The sequence below is a fragment of the Octopus sinensis genome, linkage group LG1 (genome assembly GCF_006345805.1).
Source record: "Octopus sinensis linkage group LG1, ASM634580v1, whole genome shotgun sequence".
Classification (NCBI taxonomy): Eukaryota; Metazoa; Mollusca; class Cephalopoda; order Octopoda; family Octopodidae; genus Octopus; species Octopus sinensis.
This window is the reverse complement of record NC_042997.1, coordinates 99,222,443-99,236,947: the sequence shown is the minus strand read 5'-3', so window position 1 is coordinate 99,236,947 and position 14,505 is coordinate 99,222,443.

The window sequence follows — 14,505 nt, the reverse complement described above, 5'->3', positions numbered from 1 at the left end:
CACATATTGAATACGTGGAAGCATATTTTAATCAACCAGATGCCGCTGTTGCACCTTTAGGAATGGCCGCATTGTTCTATTAAAGAAAGAGATTCTACGATTCCTTCAACATTCCATATTTCAGTTTCCGTTGACTTCTATCCTGTTTGTAATATTGTTTGTCAACGCAAAGGAAAAAGCCCAATGAAAACAGTAAAAAAAAACAAAAAAAAACAGACAGTGGTTTCAACCGTTGGAATGGAACACTGTAAATACGCGGTTGCATCAAAAAGTTCCCGGACTAGTTCTATAGTGCGCCAACAGGTGGCAGCACAGTGATTTTCATGAGGCAGTGCGCCGAGTGACACCGCTGTGTTTACATCGCAGGTTGTGAAATTTGTGTTTTTGCGATCACGTGTATGCTGTAGTCTGCGATTTTTGTCATAGACAGAACAAAGAGCCAGCGTGTAAAACAGAGACATTCAGCATGCTTTGGCAAGTTTACGGCGACTAGGCAATAGGTCGAACGCAATGTTACGAGTGGCACGGGCACTTCAAAAGCGAAAGAACGTCATTGGAAGAAGATGAGTGATCTGAAAGACCTGCCACGAACGTGATCCCTGAAAATGTGGTATTGTGCATTGAGAATTCTTCTCCCAGAACCAGACCGTCGATCGAGAGTTCTTCTGCGACGTCTTGAAGCGTTTTAAGGGAGGACATTCGGTGAAAGACAACGGGATCTGTGGAGCGTGAGGAATTGGATTCTTCACGATGAAAATACATCCTGTTGCTGAGCTCTTCTCACTCGTGAGTTTTTCGCCAAAAAACAACAATGTTTCGAGGGGTACTGGCGCTTCAAGAGCAGGAGAAAGTTCCTCAAAGACGATGAGCGATCTGTAAGACCTGCCACGAGCGTTACCCCCGCAAATGTGGAGAAAATTCATCAGCTTGTGCATGAGAACCGTTGTTGGTCAGCCGTATGTGTCCATGTAGGCAATCGTAACGTCTGAATTGAACAAGTGGCGTGTATCTACGAAGTTTGTTCCTCTGAACAGAAGGAATATCGCGTCGAAATCTATCGAGGATCATTACCGGTGACGCGAGTTGGGTCTACGGGTAAGACCCTGAGACGAAGCAGTAGCTGTCACAATGGAAGAACCCTTCATCTTCACGACCGCAGTTCAATCAAGAGCATCCTCATTGATTTTTCGACATACGCTGTATTGTGCATCGAGAATTCTTTTCCAAGGGTCAAACCGTCAATCGAGATTTCTATCACGATATTTGGAAGCTTTGAGGGAGGACATTCGGCGAAAGCGACCGGATCTATGGTTTGCGAAGAATTGAATTCTTCACGAGCTCTCCTCAATCGTGAGTTTCACACCAAAAACAGCATGGTTTTGCTTCGGCACCCATCCCATTTGCCAGATTTAACACCTACAGATTAGCACCTCTTCCCCAATGTAAAAATGCAGCTCAAAGATCGCCGTTTTAACATCGTTGTCGAGATCCAGAGAAAATCGCAGAAGATACTCGACTCACTTACAGTAAACGACTTTCAGGCCGGATTCCAAAAGTGGCTGGATCGCTGGAACCGGTGTATTGCTGCGCAAGAAGACTACTTCGAAGGGGATGATGTTAAAACTTAGATAAATAAGTTATTTGTTTGTTAAACATAACTACTCCGGGAACCGTTTGATACCACATTGTATCTAGGTATGTAAAGGAAGCTTTCCATCTCAAATTTCGATAGTTTTTCAAAAGGATATCTTTCTGCGGCAAGCTCATACTCTTTCTAGGCGATTTTCGACTAACACTTGCTCCCATAAAGACAATTCACAAAGTTCTATCACGAACAGTCTTTTTTTATTTGTAAGAAATTGACGAAATTGATACTTTTCAAGATTATGAGATTTCATAAAAAAATACTGATTTTTAATTCACATGTTGAACAAACAATAGGATGGCAAGATTAACCTTCTAGATGATTTTGAAATTTTATCGAATAAATGTTGAATGATAACGCAAGTTTCGGCTAGCTTACTAGTTCCTTGAGTGCAATACTGTCCCCAGCCAATGATGTTGATTTTACAAATGAGAAAATTTTCAACACATTTGATGGAGAAACAACCACTGCAATGATGAAGACAATATGTACAATTATCCAAACGAGTTTGTAAGCAGCACCTGTAATTTTGATGGAGTTTCCCTATAATTTAATCTCGCAAAACGGATTGTTGTAATCCTATTAGAAAATTTAAATAAGGCTAATGCGTTTTCTAATGGAATAAGAATTCGAATATTCTAGTTATATAAACACGACTGAAAGCAGCATTGCTACAGAAAGTAATCATTATAGGTCATTCTGCCAAGACTTAAACTGAAACCCTATGATTTCACACTGCCATTTATTCTTACGCAGTTACCACCCCCAATTCAAGTAATGAGTAAGCCATTTTTTTCCTTTTCCTTTCTTTTTAGCACGGATGATAGTCTGTTGTTATATCGAATACTACTGTACTGTGGATGTCGAAAAGTCGAAAACACTTACTTACTTAGTGTATAGCGAATGTTTCCTGTTTTAAAATATTCAGAAATATTATATCGTCCGGATACGTGTATATCTCTCCCTCTCCAGAATAACTCTGAAAAGAAACGAACTCTACTAATTCTTTCTACTGAAGCTCTGTTAACTCGTCTCTGATGATGGGATATCATTTTTTTCCTGAAAAAAACTGTAAGACCACCTTTCTATTTATAAATGTCATAGGAATATCAAATTGCCTTGGCCTTGTTATGTTACTTTATCTAACATATACACGCTCACACACTACCTGTCTTAGATTCCTCACTCATGCTATTATTGAACCGAGAGTTTAACAACGGTCCTTCCGTAGCAATTACATAACCTTTCCTGCATTTTGGGTTCTGGATCCCAAGACATCTCATATATATAATATATAATATGTAATATATAATATATAATATATAATATATATATATATATATATATAAAATATTATTCGAGACAAAACCACTATTTTGCAAAACAAACAAGGAAAGACTAATTAATACATAAAATTTTAATAAATAGTCAAAAAAACCGCCACTACAATCGTTTCTTGTCTTGATCGACAATCTTCAGGTGGACTTCCAATCTAAAAAATCAATATTTTAAAATATAAAAATAATAATTTTAAAATAATTAAAGTATGAATGAAAAAATATAAGTATATAATCCATATATAACCTATCTATAATCCATATATAAACAATATATAAACAATACCTGGAATTGCATGTGAGCCTCGGCATATACACCTAACGGCCACTCCCGCCCCACATGGATAAATAAACACATACATCCCCAAAAATGGGCGTAATCCCATTCACACAAACTATATGTATACAATTATACACTTTAGAATAATACATAACTAACCCAAATATATAGAACATACTAAAAATCACCAACTAACCACTATCATAAATGAAACCCACACCCATACAATGACAAAATTCCCCCCTCCATACCCAATTTACACCCACATAGTAATCCCAATATATTCATCCATATATGGACGTAAGTGCGTGAAGCACATGTACACAATTAATACGTACAACCCCCTAATACATACTTATATAAATACGTATTAAGCTTGACATCCATAGTGATAAGATTACACCCACTCACACCCAGATGGGTGAATTGCACAACTAGGGAACGCACACACACACGTGTGCGTTTTTTGATTGTGCAATTCGCCCATATGCATGTATGCGGGCGCGATTACATTGTTGCATATATCGAGCCCAAATAGCATGCATATGTACATGTGAGGGGTACACGTAAACGACGTGCGCGTGTACCCCCTGCAGTTATTTATACCCGTGCGTAATATACACATGGAGACTACCACATAGGTACAAATGTGTATAGTAATGAGAGCCCCATCATTACACTCAATGTATACTCTCACCCATCCGCATGGATGTGTAAGTGTATCTCCGGTGTATATGTTGAGGCTTATATGTAGCGTTGTGGAGGCGAATGTCGTTGAAATTGTGAATTAATGGGTGGAGTTGGGAATTGTAACCGGGTGGTGGACTAGCGTTGCTTGGAATTGGGAATTGATTAGTGTGGTAGTGAGGTAGGTATCGGGAATAGGTTTGGGTTGCTGTAGGTTGTTTGTTAGAGCTGATAGGGTGAGTTAAGCTCATAAATGTATATAATGGTTTTTCATGGTAGTTTTTTAAAGAATCCATTCATTATAAATTTTTTTACGTAGAGTTGGTTTGCTACGTGGATATAGTTTTAGTTCCATTTATTCTATTTCTCCATTCATAATTTAAATGACGTTTAATTTCTATGGCGTGTATTCTCTCTTTTTTTTACATAAGTTATTTCTATGGTAACGTAATTTTGGTTTGGTTTTTTTAACGGCTAAGAATTTAATTTCACTTCATTATTTGAAATTGACTTGTAGTATGTATTTTATTTATCCTTATGTCATATTGTTATTTTGATATTCTGGTTAATTACGATGTATTTAATGTTGTTTTCATAGGAGTTTTATGTATATGAGATTGTGTGTGAGTTTTTAGTTGTATATTTTATTTATCTGTATGAGTGTGGGTGTGTAAATATTGTTGTATATATCGAGTTTAGTGAGTATATATATGAGTATATGTGAGGGAGTATATGTATCTGTGTGTGTGTGTGTTTTTTGTGTGTGTGTGTGTTTGTGTGTGAATGTGTATATGGGTTGTTATTTAGGTTTGGGATGTATGTGTTAATTTGTCTGTGTGGGAGGGAGTGGGTTTTGGTGTATATTGAGGTTTATAAATTAGGATAGGTATGTGTATAAGTCGTGGATTGTGGTTTACGAGTGTGTATTTGTGTGTGAATGTTTAGGGGGATTACTATATAGGTTTGTTATAGAGTTTAGCAAAGGGAGATTTTATCGTTATATGTTTTTATGAGTTTTGGTTTATCATGGTTATTTTAGGGAATTCGTGGTAATTTGTCTATTTTCGATGTTGGTTGTTTTATTACATTATTTCATTCATAATTTTTGAGTGGTGTTAGTTTTGCCACGTGAATAACCGGGTGGTGGACTAGCGTTGCTTGGAATTGTGAATGGAATAGTGTAGTAGTGAGGTAGGCATAGAGAATGGGTTTGGGTTACTGCAAGTTGTTTGTTAGAGATGCTAAGGTGAGCTAAAGTTCATAGATGTATATAATGATTTTTAATGGTAGTTTTTTAAAGAATCCATTCATAATAAAAGTTTTTTTAAGTAGTGTTGGTTTGCCACGTGGATATAGTTTTTAGTTCCATTTTCCTATTTCTCCATTCATAATTTAAATGACGTTTACTTTCCATGGCGCGTATTCTTTTTTTACATAAGTTATTTCTATGGTAACGTAATTTTGCTTTGATTTTTTTAACGGCTAAGAATTTAATTTCACTTCATAATTTGACACTGAATTGTAAGTATGTATTTTATTTATCCTTATGTCATATTGTTATTTTGATATTCTGGTAATTACGATGTATTTAATGTTGTTTTCATAGGTGTGTTTATGTATATGAGATTGTGTGCGAGTTTTTTAGTTGTATAATTTATTTATCTGTATGAGTGTGGGTGTGTAAATATTGTTGTATATATCGAGTTTAGTGAGTATGTATATGCGTATATGTGAGGGAGTATATGTATCTGTTGTGTGTGTGTGTTTTGCGTGTGTGTGTGTTTGTGTGTGAATGTGTATATGGGTTTGTTATTTAGGTTTGGGATGTATGTGTTAATTTGTCTGTGTGGGAGGGAGTGGGTTTTGGTGTATATTGAGGTTTATAAATTAGTATAGGTATGTGTATAAGTAGTGGGTCTGTGGTTTACGAGTGTGTATTTGTGTGTGAATGTTTAGGTTAGGGAGATTGCTATATAGGTTTGTTATAGAGTTTAGCAAAGGGAGATTTATCGTTATATGTTTTTAGGAGTTTTGGTTTATCATGGTTTTTTTAGGGAATTCGTGGTAATTTGTCTATTTTCGATGTTGGTTGTTTTATTACATTGTTTCATTCATAATTTTTGAGTGGTGTTCGTTTTGCCACGTGAATAACCGGGAGGTGGACTAGCGTTGTTTGGAATTGTGAATGGAATAGTGTAGTAGTGAGGTAGGCATAGAGAATGGGTTTGGGTTACTGTAAGTTGATTGTTAGTCTTTTTTTACATAAGTTATTTCTATGGTAACGTAATTTTGGTTTGATTTTTTAACGGCTAAGAATTTAATTTCACTTCATAATTTGACACTGAATTGTAAGTATGTATTTTATTTACCTTTATGTCATATTGTTATTTTGATATTCTGGTTAATTACGATGTATTTAATGTTGTTTTCATAGGAGTGTTTATGTATATGAGATTGTGTGCGAGTTTTTAGTTGTATAATTTATTTATCTGTATGAGTGTGGGTGTGTAAATATGTTGTATATATTGAGTTTAGTGAGTATGTATATGCGTATATGTGAGGGAGTATATGTATATGTTGTGTTTGTGTGTTTTGCGTGTGTGTGTGTTTGTGTGTGAATGTGTATATGGGTTTGTTATTTAGGTTTTGGGATGTATGAGTTAATTTGTCTGTGTGGGAGGGAGTGGGTTTTGGTGTATATGGAGGTTTATAAGTTAGTTTACGTATGTGTATAAGTCGTGGGTATGTGGTTTACGTGTGTGTTTGTGTGTGAATGTTTAGGTTAGGGGGATTACTATATAGGTTTGTTATAGAGTTTAGCAAAGGGAGATTTTATCGTTATATGTTTTTTAAGAGTTTTGGTTTATCATGGTTTTTTTAGGGAATTCGTAGTAATTTGTCTATTTTCGATGTTGGTTGTTTTATTATATTGTTTCATTCATAATTTTTGAGTGGTGTTCGTTTTGCCACGTGAATTTTATTTTTAATTCCATTTATTCCATTTCTCCATTCATTAATTTAGAGATGTTCGTTTCCAGAGCGGTTATACTTTTTATATATATGTTAAGTTCCTTGGTAAAGTAATTTTGTTTGGTGTATATGTTGAGGCTTATATGTACTTGTGGGTGTGTGTGAGTGGGGTGGGAGTTTGTATTTGTTATGGGTGTGTGGTTTACGAGTGGGTTGGTGTGTGAATGTATAGGTTAAAAGAATTGCTATATAAGTATGTTTTAGTGTTTAGTAAAGGGAGGTTTTATCATTTCTGTTTTGTGAGTTTTAGATTATCATGGTAGTTTTATAAATGAATCCATTCATAATTTTTGTGTTTATTTGTCTGTGTGGGGTTGAGTGGGTTTTTGGAGTATATGTTGAGGTTTATATGTATGTATTGGTATGTGTAAGTGGTGTGGGTATTTGTATATGTCGTGGGTGTGTGGTTTACGTGTGTGAATGTTTAGGTTAGGGGGATTGCTATATAGGTTTGTTATAGAGTTTAGTAAAGGGAGATTTTATCATTATATGTTTTTATGAATTTTGGTTATCATGGTAGGTTTGATAAGGAATTTGTAGTAATTTGTGTATATTGCGATGTCTGTTGTTTTATTGCATTGTTTCATTCATAATTTTTAAGTAGTGTTGTTTTTACCAAGTGTATATAATTTTTAATTCCATTTATTCCATTTCTCCGTTCATAGTTTTGAGTGATGTCCGTTTTCTAGAGCGTGAATGTGGGTTGTATGTGTGTGTGTGTGGGAGTATGAATAGTATTGTGTTGAAGTATTTAGCTATTTTATTTATTTATAGTTGCCTAGACATTTTTATGTGTATGTATAGGGATATATATATAGGTGTGTGATTTAGTGTATGTAGTTAGATATGGTTATATATAATTAGGTATATGCGTATGGGTGTATATATAGTTTATTATTATATTATTATTTTTTTTGTTTTGTTTTATATTTTATATTTTATATTTTATATTTTATATTTTATATTTAATTGTTGATAGGTTTTTTTAGTTTATATTGTTTATATATTGTTTATATATGGATTATAGATAGGTTATATATGGATTATATACTTATATTTTTTCATTCATACTTTAATTATTTTAAAATTATTATTTTTATATTTTAAAATATTGATTTTTTAGATTGGAAGTCCACCTGAAGATTGTCGATCAAGACAAGAAACGATTGTAGTGGCGGTTTTTTTGACTATTTATTAAAATTTTATGTATTAATAGTCTTTCCTTGTTTGTTTTGCAAAATAGTGGTTTTGTCTCGAATAATATTTTATAATATTTTACTATAAATCGATTTAATCATAAATCTGATTTTTTCCCTGTAAATTTGGATTTATTCCCTAATATTTATTATATATATATATATATATATATATAATATATTATATATATATATATTTACATATGTACGTGTTTTTGTTATGTTCACGTGCGCGCATGTGTATGTGTGTGATCACTGGGCAGCTCAATTTACTGATAGCCTGCGTGTTGTCACGCATTGTCACGGTGAACGCGGATCAATTTCCGATTCTTGTTTTGCTTCTTTCTTTTAATGTCTTCTTTACGCTTTTTGAGTGTCCTCCTCTACAGCTCGCTGTTGACAGTTGAATCACTTTTCAGAAAATGAAGGAGAATGACGCCTTTGTAATCACAAAAAGCAGTCACGAAAACTTTCTCTGAAAATCGGTGGATCTTGAATTTCTGAGGCTTTAGAAAAGTTGTATGGTGCTTTTCTATGGATCTTTCCGAATCCTGCACATATGCCCTTATTCCACGTCGTATAACCAGATCGGAACAAAAATTTTTGTCTTCAAACGCTTCAAGTAGATCAGAGCAGAGTTCCAGCCTTCTCTATTTTGCATCTGGTATCAACTGCCAAGATACCCACGTTTCACACATTTTCCGAAGTCCTAAGTCTTCCACCATGGTCTGTAATACATTGTGACCTCGGTGTAATAGCGGAAGAAGTTCATGGATTGTGACTCATTTGCCCACGCGAATCAATTCGTCCACTCGCTGCGTGTCATTGGTCTCCTTTTGTGTAGTATCCCGTCAATACTCTTTCCCCTTTTTAAAATGTTTCCATCCATCTATGCGCACTGCTCTTGTTAATGGTACCACTTTTTGAAACAAATCGATAGCCTTCTGAGTAGGTCAGCTATCCTACATCTCTCCTTTGTTAAAAACTACATGACAGAACGTTGCTTCTACTTGAAATCCGTTATTTGCCTGCGATAAAGAACACGAAATATGAGTTGCTATAGAGTAAGTAATACTCTACGAATATGTACAATTTGAACGGATACACAAACATCAATTTGTTGTCGTGACACACAAGTCAGGAGTGCTTAAGTCAGGAAATATTCAGGCATATGAAAGAAACCAGCATAATGTTAACTGAAGAAATTGTACAAACATGTTGGTGATGAGGAAAGTGTACAAATAAGTTGGTTATGAGAAAATTGCACAAATAACTTGGTGATGAGGAAAGTGTACAAATGTCGTGGTTATTACTGAAGTGATAACATCCAGTACACACCATGGGAAAAGAAAACATCACAAACACATCCTATCCTCGAATACGCGACGCTTTGAAGTTTTAATTGAAATCGCAGAACGAGATTATTGCGATCAATAGTCTCGCAATGTCAGTCCCGAGGCAGACTGACCAAAATCAGAATATCTAGAATGAAAATTAATAAAATTAGCATTGAGTGAGTTGGACTCCCATGAAAGTATGCAAATGTATGGGATTCGTGGAAGGTTAATGTAACAGCCAATGCACAGAATATGATGATTTATCAAAGAAAAAGGAGGAAGCTTAATGAGTTGTCACTTAAAAACAGAACATCGAAGTGATATATATAATTGTAACTATAATTGTAAATTTGATGAATATAGAAGGAGCATCAGTAATTAAATTATGGGTGAGATTTTAATATTTGACACAAGGATTAGGAAATTCCAAATATTACGTACAGTGTACCACCACAGAAACATGTCCACCAGAACGAAGGAGAGAATGCTATCATAAATTGTAATATTACAGTATATAAACCATGTATTGTTATTTTGTAAGGAAATCAACATATTTCTTTAATTACTTCATATATTATTCATGCTATGTAAATTATTTTCCTTGTCGAAATTGTGACATTTTTTTATCGTTAAATCAGACACTATGAACCTGGTGGGTATAACAAAAAAACTTGGATGGGTATTGAATAATATTATTCTCGAAAGTCTAGGTAGCCTTCGCTTAGAAGGTTTATCCAAACCTCCAAGAATTCCTTTCAACACACGGCTATGATGCGCCCCCACTACTTCTGCTCGCGGTCAGAGATGCACATATCGTTAGCCACTAAGGAACATGGTCAACTGGTTAAGGTCAAACAACTGACAAGCAAATCTGTGGTATTGAGTAGAATATTTGCTGTAGCCCATCTTTTATACCAAGACAAAACAATGTACATGATAACAGTTCCAATCAGTTAAGATCAGAAGCCATGAGAGCCACTGTCTGGTACTGCATCAGGGCATAGGTACAACATCAGGGCATTGGTACAGCATCAAGGCATTTATTATTATTATTATTATTATTATTATTATTATTATTATTATTATTATTATTATTATTATAATTACTATTATTATTGTCGTCGTCGTCGTCGTTGTTGTTGTTGTTGTTGTTGTTAAGGTGGTGAGCTGGTAAAAACATTAGCACGCCGGGCGAAATGCGTAGCCGTATTTCGTATGCCGTTACGTTCTGAGTTTAAATTCCGCCGAGGTCGACTTTGCCTCTCATCCTTTCGGGGTCGATAAATTAAGTACCAGTTACGCACTGGGGTCGATGTAATCGATTTAATCCGTTTGTCTGTCCTTGTTTTTCTCTCTGTGTTTGGCCCCTTGTGGGTAGTAAAGAAATAGGTATTTCGTCTGCCGCAACGTTCTGAGTTCAAATTCCGCCGAGGTCGACTTCAGCTTTCATCCTTTCGGGGTCAATAAATTAAGTACCATTGAGTACTGAAGTCGATATAATCTGCATATCCCTACCTCAAATTTTAGACCTTGTGCCCGTAGTAGAAAGGATTATTAGCTCTGCCTTAGCGAAGGCGGAAGTATTGTTTTCATTCGTGTTTGCTTGCTTGATCGTGAACAAGATATCTCATGAACCGCTGGATGGATTCGGATGAAACGTTCAGAGATGATTGGCCTCATACCTGCCACGAAGTGATTAGATTTTGGCATCGATCCGATACCGGACAAGGATTCTTAATTATTTTTCCGTTTTCCTTACTTAATTTTTGGGAGCGGTCGGATTCATTCTTAGTATTCTCGTTTGTGAGAGCAGTCGAGTTTATTTCAGATATTCTTATTTTAAAAATCCTCTCCGGCTAATCGTTGAGAGGACGTGGGTGTTGCCTTGGAGGAGGTCTGAGTGCTCTTGTTATTATTGTTGTTGTTAAGGCAGCGAGCTGGCAGAATCGTTAGTACGCCGGACAAAATTCTTAGTGATATTTCGTCCGTCTTTACGGTCTGAGTTCAAATTCCATCCGGTACGACTTTTCCTTGCATCCTTTCGAGATCAATAAATTAAGTACTAGTGAAACAATGGGGTCAATTTAATTGACTAATACCCTCTCCTAAAATTTCAGGAATTCTGTCTTCAGTAGAAAGGACTATTAACATTATTGTTGTTGTTAGTGGTGTTATTATTTTTGATTGGTCTCGACGAGGACGTTCTGCCCATGACCATCAAACACCCGCCCTCCCGTCCAGACGCTATTTGCGTTCCTCGTGAATAGAATTAAATTAGTAATTGCAAGATAAACACGTTACAGAGCGGGATTTCTTGAAGGTCACGTTCCAGGAAGATAGAATTAAGGGTACCGCTGAGTGTGGATGATAGAATAAGGCGATATGAGAAACAGAAATCAGAGTCAGAAACGTTTGAATAGACGAGGTACATGGGTATCCAACCCTGGGTTACAAAGGACATTGAAATGCTAGAGATAGTGAGATGTGGAAGGGGAGTACATCTATGGGGCAGGGCCTGGGTGCACTGGTGATCTAGCTCCTGGAAATCGATCGGATAGTCTGTTTTGGTCTGTAATTCAATGTAGGTATCATTTGAACTTTAGAGACAGTTAGTTGTTGAAGGGGATTAAGTGTTTTCTGATACTGATCCCCACTCAGGCCAAAATATGTGATGCCATATTTGCAAAGTAGAATACATCAGAGACATATAACCAAACTTACACAAATATAAACATACTTATACACATATCTACATACACAAAATATATTCACAAATACTCCTATAAACCCTACATTTCTTTCATGAAGATGTAGTTACACTTTAAAGCATACAAAAATTTGCATATAGTTACATGTTTACAATAAGACACATACACACGCACACAAACACACATTTACAGTTCATACATTCAATCTGTAACACATATGCCATATAGATTATCACAGTGATGTCTGTATCTGCGCTAATGCACAGTAGCTGCACAATTATACCCTGGTGGTTACACACATACCGGCGTTTGGTGACATACATAACATTCGTGTTCAAAAACCTAGCCAAAGAACGACGTTGACATGCATACACTTTTCATACATATATACATACGTACGTACGTACGTATGTATGTATGTATGTATGTATGTATGTATGTATGTATGTATGTATGTATGTATGTATGTATGTATATGTATGTATGTATATGTATGTATGTATGTATGTATGTATGTATGTATGTATGTATGTGTGTATTGTATGTATGTGTGTGTATGTATGCATGTATGCATTGATAGATATACGCATATGATTATATATATATTATATATATATATATATATATTATATATATATATATATATATATATTTATATATGTAATACCAAAATATGTAATGCCATATTTGCAAAGTTGAATATATCAGATAAACATATATCTGTGTGTGTGTTAGTGCTTGTGTCAGTGTTTACGGCCCCGTTCGGCAAAAGAAGACCGAGAGAATAAGTACAAGTCTTAAAAAACAAGTCGATCTCTTCGACTAATACACTTCAAGGCGGTGCTCCAGATTGGCCGCAGTAAAATGTCTGAAGCAAAAGAATAAATGGAGATATATATATGTACATAGTTATAATATGCATATATGTATGTGGAAATAATTGTATATGCATAGGTATATGTCCATAACTATCTATCTATCTATCTATCTATCTATCTATCTATCTATCTATCTATCTATCTATCTATCTATCTATCTATCTATCTATCCATCTATCTATCTATCTATCTATCTATCTATCTATCTATCTATCTATCTATCTATCTGTCTGTCTGTCTGTCTGTCTGTCTGTCTGTCTGTCTATCTATCTGTCTATCTGTCTATTTATCTGTCTATCTATCTATCTATCTATCTATCTATCTGTCTGTCTATCTATCTATCTATCTGTCTGTCTATCTGTCTATCTATCTATCTATCTATCTATCTGGCAGCAAAACGGGAGCATTCCTGGTTTTGTGAGCCGAGGAGCCGTAACACTGCTGAAGAAAGATCTAAACAAGGAAATGTAATAGATAACTTTAGGCCCATCACTCTGCTTAATGCAGACTTGAAAATTTTGGCCAAGGTGCTAGCCAAGAGGTTGGCGCTTGTCATCGAGAAACTGGTCGACAAGGCGCAAACATGCGCCGTGCCAGGCCGGACCATCCATGAAAACCTCCATCTGATGCGCTACATCATAGACAGGGTAGTTAACGAACCTGGCATGGGTGGGGCCCTGATCAACTTGGATCAATCAAAAGCCTTTGATAGGGTAGGACCATCGATACTTGGAGGCAGTCCTGAGAGCGGCTGGTTTCGGTCCCGTCTTCCGCGGCTGGATAGCTGCCTTGTACAGAGGCATCCGTTCGGTAATTCGCGTAAATGGACATCTATCGAGACCTTTCGACATTGCACGTTCGGTCCGTCAGGGATGCCCCCTCTCGGCGCTTCTATACGTATTGACTCTTGAGCCACTACTGCGGCGGAAGCTGGCGACTCTAAGGGGCATCCCGCGAGAATTGGGATGCGGGACGAGCGTGTCTGCATACGCGGACGACGTCACCGTCATAGTGTCTAGCCACGAGCACATCGAGCTGGTCGGCGAGACACTGAAAAACTACGAAGCGGTGACAGGAGCGAAAATCAACCGGAAAAGTCAGTGGGCTTGCGACTAGGCACCTGGAAGAAGCAAGCCCATGCCGTCCACCAGCGCCTCCGTCGTGGGACGCTGGACCGACGGCCCGGTTGAGTTGCTCGGGGTCTGGTTGGTCCGGACTCCAAGTGGAGAAGAACTGGAACGAGATAACGAGTAGGGTGGTCACTCTCGCCCGGCAATGGGCCGAGAGGAAACTGTCCCTAAAAGGTCGAGCGGAGGTGACGAACACGTAAATCGCGTCCGTCATCTACTACCGCCTGACCGTCGTACCTTGTCCCGACCCTACCATCACCAAACTACAACGCATCCT